This window comes from Condylura cristata, unplaced genomic scaffold (genome assembly GCF_000260355.1).
Source record: "Condylura cristata isolate star-nosed mole 26May11 unplaced genomic scaffold, ConCri1.0 scaffold00040, whole genome shotgun sequence".
In the NCBI taxonomy this organism is placed as follows: Eukaryota; Metazoa; Chordata; class Mammalia; order Eulipotyphla; family Talpidae; genus Condylura; species Condylura cristata.
The window spans coordinates 2,089,148-2,097,677 of NW_004567141.1; positions in this window are offsets into that span (position 1 = coordinate 2,089,148).

Here is an 8,530-nt window from a genome sequence, read left to right on the forward strand (position 1 = left end):
TACAGAAACCTAGGAAAAAGAAAATAGTTTACAAATTCACCTAAATTAGGCTTTCCTTGGATTTCTTCCAGGCAAAAAGACAGTGGAATGCAGTAAAATCATTGTTAAAATATATATATATGTGTGTGTGTGTATATATATATATATAATATATATATATACATATATATAATATTAAAAATATTTTACAGAAACCTAGGAAAAAGAAAATAGTTTACAAATTCACCTAAATTAGGCTTTCCTTGGATTTCTTCCAGGCAAAAAGACAGTGGAATGCAGTATGCACAATCCTAAAAGACAAATATTGGCAGCCAAGAATATTCTACAGAATTACCATTTAAATATGGAGTTGATATAGAGATTTTCCCAAACAGAAGCTAAGGGAGTTTATTATCACCAGACTGCCCTTCAAGAAATGTTGGAAAAATGTTCTTTCACAAGAAAAATTAGGGTCTCCCTGGTGGCCTATGGTTAAGCATCAATTTTATCACCGCTATGGCCTGAGTTTGATCCTGGCCAGGGAGCTGACCCACATGGAATAGCAGACTTTTCCTGTCTCTCCCACTGCTCCCCTCAGCATTGTATTTCAGTCAACCTGCCTGTTCTGCTCCCTATTCTGACTCTGGTGAATCCTCTTACCCCTCCCACTTCCTGTACCTCTGGCTTACACCCCATTCCTTCTGCACAAAATAAAAATAAAAATTAAACACAAAAACCTTAGCAAAATGATGATAGGAATGCAAAATCAAGAAGCATGAGCAAGAATATTATGATCAACAACAAAGCACCAAAAAAAGAAACAGACAGGAGCAGTATAGTTAAATGTCATGGTGGTCCCCATCTCACAAAGAAATTTTTAGTCATAATAAGTTAGGTACAACCCCCATGATAAGCACTAACCAAAAATCTAGAATAGAAGTTTATGGAAAAGAGACAAATTAATAGAATCACTAGAGAAAGCCACCCAAATGAAAGAGATACAAATGGAAACAAAACAAAACAAAACAAAAACCCAGAAAGTAAAACAATCAAAAATAAAGACAGATAACAAACATTACAAAAATCAGCAATAATCCTAAATGTGATTTAGGATTGAAAGACACAGGATGACAAATTTAGTTAAAAAGTTTCAAACATCTATACTTTGTATGTAAGAGATCCATTTAAAACCAAAAAGTTAAACAAAACAGCCAGGGCCCTCACTGGTGGCTCAGCGGGTTTAAAGTAAAGTACTAAGAAGCTAAAGCCACTTCAGCATGAGTTCGATCCCCTCCCCAGAGGTGACCCACATGGCACAGCAGACCTCTCCTGTGGTGCCCACTGCTTCCCTCAGCAGTATATTGTGTTGATCTGCCTGTTCTGCTCCTCACTCTGTCGGTTGAATCCTCTCACTGCCCTGCACCTCTGACCTGTACCCCAATTCTGTATGCACAAATAAATAAATCTTAAAAAAAAAAAAGGATAAGCAAAACAGCCAAACTTAAAAGGAAGGTTTGGAGCAAGTTCAATAATGCAGAAAAACAGGATAAACTAGACTTTTTGCCAAAAGAAATTTAATCAGAGGATAATTCAGAAAGAAAAGCAGGATAAACTAGACTTTCAGACAAAAAAAACTAGACTTTCACCCCCAATTTTTTTTTATAACCAGGGACAAAATACTTATGTGCCTAGTACAAGTGCATAATACTCACTATATAATGAAATTATTGGCAGACCTAAAACAATGTATTGACAAAATACAATTGTCAGAGACTTCAACAGACCCACTGACACAAAAGAATAGCTCATCCAGACAGCAAGTTAATAAAGAAAGATCTTAAATCAAGTGTTCGACCAGATGGAATTATTGGACATTAATAGAGCTTTCCATCCCCTCAAAGTCAATATATTTTCTTCTCAAGATCACACAGAGCATTCTCAAGAATACATCATAGTCTGGGATACAGAAAATATATGAAATTAGAAGTTATATTAATCTTGATGTAACAAGCAGATCACAGTGATATAAAACTAGAAATTAACCACAAAAAGAATCCTAAACTAAGCCAAAACATGTGGACTCTAAAAATCTTTCTGAATGAACTCTGGGTCAAACAAGAAATCAAAAAGTATCTGAAGACTAATGAAAATAAAGACACAAACTACCAGATTTTTTTTAAGATTTATTTATTTATGCATACAGAACTGACATATAAGCCAGAGGTGCAGGGGCTGTGAGAGGATTCTCTGAGTCAGAGAGGGGAGCAGAACAGGCAGATCTACAAAGTACACTGCTGAGGGGAGCAGTGGGTGGGTCAGGAGAGGTCTGCTGCGCCATGTGGGTCACCTCCAGGGCCTGGGATTGAAGTTGCAATGAAGCAGCTGCAGCTAGCTTGCAATGCTGTGTCCTTACCCATTGTGCTACCAGGGAGGGCCCACTACCAGATTTTATAAGATGCTCCAAAAGCAGTACTTTTTGGGCATTGCATAGCAATAGAGAAACATTAAAAATGAAAGAAAGAAAGCAAAACATGAAATAACCTAACTTTATGGCTAAAGGAACTAGAAAAAGAATGAACATATCCAAAAGCTAGTAGAAGGAAGGGAGTAATAACAAAGCTGAAATAAATGAAGTAGAAAACAAAAAGCCCAGTAGTCAGTGAAACCAAGAACTGGTTCTTTGAGAAAATAAAATTAATAAACCCTTACCTATACTTATGAAGAAAAGAAAAGAGAAAACCTAAATGAATACAGTCAGAAGAGGAACAAGTAAAAAATGCAATAGATGCTGCAGAATACCAAGGACCATTGAGAACCAACTATGATTGTCTCTATGCAAACAACCTAGAAGGAATGTACCCATTTTTACATTCATATAACCTTTGAAGACTGATTAAGGATGAAATGGAATGCTTAAGCAATACAATTACAAGCACAGAATCAAAAGATTTATAAAAAGCACCGTAAGAGCAAAAGAACAAAACCAAATGGCATCTCCATTGAGTTCTATCAAACCTTGAAAGAACATAGAGTGTAATGCCTATCCTATTCAAACTCTCAAAAAAGCTCCCAACACATTCTATGAGGCCATTAAACCAAAAAACATTAAACCAAAAAAGGACCTTATAAAAATAGAAAACTTTAAACTGCTATCCTTGATGAACATATATGCAAATAATCCTGAGCAAATTCCTTGCAAACTGGATATAACAATGTATTAAGAGAATCGTCTATGGTCAAGTAGGCATCATCCCAATGATGCAAGTCTGGTTCAACACATACAAACCAATCATCACTTACCAGGTCAACAAAAAAGAAGGTAAAAATCACAATCATCTCAATAGATGTTGAAAAAGCATTTAAGAAGATTCAAAATCCTGGCCCTCCCTGGTGGCGCAGCGGGTTAAAGCACAGCACTAAAAAGCTAAAGCCACTTCCGCATGAGTTCAATTCCCGCCTGCCCGGGAGGTGACCACATGGTGCGGCAGACCTCTCCTGACCCGCCCGCTGCTCCCCTCAGCAATGTACTTCGTCGATCTGCCTGTTCTGCTCCCCGCTCTGTACCTGATGAATCCTCTCACCCTCCGCATCTCTGCCTGTACCCCAGTTCTGTATGAATAAATAAATAAATCTTTAAAAAAGAAGATTCAAAATCCATTTATGATGAAAACACTCAATAAAATGGGAATAAATGAAATGTATATAAACATTTCATTATGCCTTTTTAATATGGGAATATATTACAGTTATCTTCCCCCTTAAAACTGCTTTTGCTGCATCCCATGGATTCCAGTAAGTTGTATTATAATTCTGGCTTGTCTCAAAATATTAATTTCTACTTTAATTTCTTCTTTTATTCAATTGCTATTCAGCAGCATATTATTTAATCTGTATGGATTCATAGTTTTTCTTATAATTAATTTCTAAATTTATGTTATTGTGGTCATAGAGTGTAAGAGGTACAATCTCAGTCTGTGTGGTTTTATTGATAATTTATGTGTGTCCCAAGATATTGTCTCTTCTTGAAGGTGTTCCATGTGTACTTGAAAAAATGTGTCTGTAAGCAGTTTTTGAGTATTCTATAGATGTCTACTAGGGTACATTTACAACTATTGTTACCTTATTTATAGTTTGGTTGTTCTGTGCATTGTTGTAAGTGGGATGTTAAGGTCTCTTAATATCATTGTGTTATCAATCTCTATCTTACATTCAGTTGATCAGTTATCTTAGGTATCTTTGTGCTCCATCATTTGTGCATGTGTGTTATTTCTTGCTGTTGTATACCCTTAATCATTATGTAGTTCCTTTATCTCTTTTTAATTTTCTTAGTTGAAAGATTTTTGTACTAGATAGAAATACAGCTGGTCTGACTATTATGGTTGCCATTTGCTTTTATAATTGTCTTCTAGTTTTTAATTCTAAGTTTATACTTGTCTTTGTTGGTAAGGTGAGTTTCTTGTAAATAGTGGAAGACTGGGTTTTGTTTTGAAATCTGCTCGGTCATTCTCCATCTTTTGGCTGGTGAATTCAAACCATTTACCTGGTTTGAATCACATAATCATGTAAAGTGATTATTGAGATGTGTTTATTGCCATATTGTTATATTTTGTTCATCTTGTCTTTATTTTTTGGAGGGTTTTCTATTTTGTTTAGATGTTATTTCTGTTTTATTCTTTTTGTTGTTGTTGGGTTTTTGTTTGTTTGAGGTTTCTACCAAGGTTAGTATATGATGGACTATTTGTATGACCCACTTGGAAGTCTTGTCTCTGGCTAGTAATGGCCACAGTGTTACTTTCCTACTCCTCCTTTCCTCCATGTTAAGTAATTAAAATTTGTTTGTTTGTTTGTTTTGTTTTGTTTTGTTTTGCCTTGACTTTCATTGTTATGTTGCTTTATAACAACTTCTGTAGGAATTCTTCGAGTTTTGCTTTCTGGTAAAGTACCTTACTCTTCCTTCTATTTTGGGTAGATGGTTCTGGGCAAACGTCATTAAGTACTTTGAATATTGCTTTCCAATCCCTTCATACATTTTTGTTGAAATATTTTGGTTGAAAAGTATGCTGCTAGTCTGATGGGTATTCCCATATAGGTTACCCTGTTTTTTTTCTTGATATTTTAGATTTTCTGTTCTTGTCATTGGTTCTCAAAATTTTTATTATTGTTCATCTTCTTGTACATTTATCTGGTATTATTTTGTTTAGAACTCTTGCATCACAACTTCTGATTCATTTGCCCAGAGTGAGATGTTTTTCAGTGATTATTCTGTGAGCCAGGTTTTCTATGTATTTGTTTCATTCTCATTTTGAGATCACATGACATATACATTCATACTCTTTAAGTTCTCCCAGAGAGATTACACTGTTTTCAGGGTTTGCTTGTTTTCATTTTTTTTCTCCCTTCTGTTCTTGTATTCTCTAGTATTATGTTTTTGAGTTCATGAATTCTTGCCATTTCTTTTGTTTGTGTGCTATTAAGGCCATCGATTGTATTTTTAAAATGTGATATAGTGTTTCTTAACTCCATTATTTCTGAATGTAGTTGCCTCATCTGTTGTTTTTGCACCTGTTGGAATAGGGGAGGAACTAACAATGAATAGAATGTATAAATGAGGGCAGGAGCAATAGGAATCAAAGGATCAACACTACTATATCAGGAGTTTGAAATTATGGATGTGAAGTGTTTGTGAGGTGTGGCAAGTGTCAGCCTGGGATTGGACGTCGCAGGTATTTCAAATATCTCAGCCTGGACCTCATAGAAGTCTCTACTCTCAGGGTGTATAGATGCACTGACCTGACTCAGTCTGTAGCTGCTCTGTTACCATTATGTTGGATTCCTTAGATTGTCTTGCAATCTTATTCTCTAACTAGAAGGCTTATGAGTTTCAAATCCATATTAGAAAATTAACTGTATAGTGCTTGGAGACCTGCAACACAAAATAGGTTCACCCTAATTTAATACATTTTCCCATAATGATTTCTAATCCCCAAGATTACCAAACAGCTTTACTTTTTCACTGTATCCCTTGAAGGCTCAATGTCAGATCATTCTTTTTACCTCTAAATCCCCTTGAAGGAATTAACATATTAGCAACTAGCTTTTTCCAGGCAAATTACCTTAGCTTGACTTAAGTCTATCTGTTGTAGGAAATGGCCCCATATCTCTATCAGACCTCTTTGTTCTTTTGAGCTATCTTGCCTTCTCAAAGCTCTGGACCAGGAATTGTACTCTTTCTTTGTGATGCTCTTCAGGGTTCTTACTCAAATAAATGTGGTCTGATACCTGTTCTTTACACCGAACTCCATTTTTCATCATTAAATATGACTGATTGGTTTTGATCTTGAAGTTTCACAGTACTGCTTTCTGTCAACTTGCTATAAGCCTGTTGTGTCTCATTAAACTTGACCAATATTGTCTCATTAAACTTGACCAATATCATACTTAAGAATCTCTTGAGATCTTCCATTGCTGTACCTTACTTGGTCTTTTTTCTATATGGATTAACATTCAAAGAAGGACAACACACACATACACACACACACACACATATGTATGTATGTATGTATATATATTTTATAATAGTTTATTTTTACATATTTTTGTGCATTTTTCCATCTCAGTTGCAATCCCCTTGGGTTTCCCATCACCAAATCGCCCATGTGCCATCACCACAGTCCAGTGCATTTCCCTCCCCCCACTGTTTTTGATCACATTTCCCAGACACAAATATTTTTAAAAAGCAATTATAATCTCTGTGAGGGTCTTTCAAATTACATTTAATGGTTTAATTGTGAATCAACCATAATATCTCTTAAAATTGTCTTTCTCCTGCTTCCCAAGTTCCTCATATCTTATAATTGCTTGAAAGTGTCAGTTTATATTTTTTGCATATTTGACTATAAATAGGAATTGTTTTGTACCTTATTTTCCATGATTTTTTAATTTAAAATAATGCATATTTTTATTAATAACAAAATATTCAAGTGCAATACAGAAAATTATAAAGGAAGATAGCAGCAAAGTCACAACCAATTTTATCAAATAAAAATAATCAGTGTTGGGCCCTCTCTGGTGGCGCAGCAGGTTAAAGCACAGCACTAAGAAGCTAAAGCCACTTCAGCATGAGGTCGATCCCCACCCTGAAGTTGATCCACATGGCGTGGCAGACCTCTCCTGACCTGCCGTCCCTTGCTCCCCTCAGCAGTATACTTTGTGAGTCAGCCTGTTCTGTTCCCCACTCTGTCTATGTATCCTCTCATTATTCCTGCACCTCTGGCTTGTACCCCAGTTCTGAATGCATAAATAAATAATCTTTAAAAAAGTGCAGAATACATTTATGAAGAGATTTATTGTTACATGATAGACAGTGACTGACAGGGCTTTGTATTTCAGGATTAGTAAAATCTTTTCAGAGTATCAAAAATAAAAAACTTCTTGGCCCTCCCTGGTGGTGCAGCGGGTTAAGACACAGCACTAAGAATCAAAAGCCACTTCCGCATGAGTTCGATCCCTGCCTGCCCCGGAGGAGACCACATGGCGCGGCAGACCTCTCCTGGCCCACCCGCTGCTCCCCTTAGCAGTGTACTTTGTCGATCTGCCTGTTCTGCTCCCCACTCTCTGTGGCGAAGCCTCTCGCCGCTCCTGAGCCTCTGGCCTGTACCCCAGCTCAAATAAATAAATCTTTTTTTTTTTTAAAGATTTATTTATTTATGCATACAGAACTGGGGTACAGGCCAGAGGCTCAGGGGCGGTGAGAGGCTTCACCAGAGACAGAGTGGGGAACAGAACAGGCAGATCGACGAAGTACACTGCTGAGGGGAGCAGCGGGCGGGTCAGGAGAGGTCTGCCACGCCATGTGGTCTCCTCCGGGGCAGGCGGGAATCGAACTCATGCGAACGGGGCTTTAGATTCTCAGTGCTGTGCTTTAACCCGCTGCGCCACCAGGGAGGGCCTCAAATAAATAAATCTTTAAAAAAAAATAATCAGTGTTTAAAAAATAAGTTTTAACTTTAGGAAAAAATGCCATATATTCTCCGTGGTAGGTATTTGTGCAACTTACCTAAAATTAACATTTTTCATAGTATCTTAAATTTTACTCATATTTGACATATAATAGGTTTTTTGAAGTAGAAATAAAGGCAGCTAAACTTCTTTGTCATATAAATAGCATCTGTAAGTTTCTCTAAGAATGAAAGGAAAGAATCTTGAACAACATTGGGATTAATGATAAAAGAGTTCTTTGATATTTTGAGATTTTACAATTTTTGGAAATATTGTGTCCATACTCAATATTGAGAAATGAAGAGGTTAATAGACTTTTTCTTACTCCCTCCCTCTCTTCTATTCCCCCATTTTGATGGAAATTATGTTTACTTTGTTAAGAGTATTTAAAAAGTGTGTTATTTTCTCCATTCAAATTTCTCTCAAATTTTTATCCATGTCTCTGCCATCTCTGACTTCTTTGTGTTCATGCATGTTCTGAGTTTGCCAATATTTCATCTTTAAGAAGTTTTTTATTTTTTATTTTTATTATTTTTTTAAGATTTATTTATTT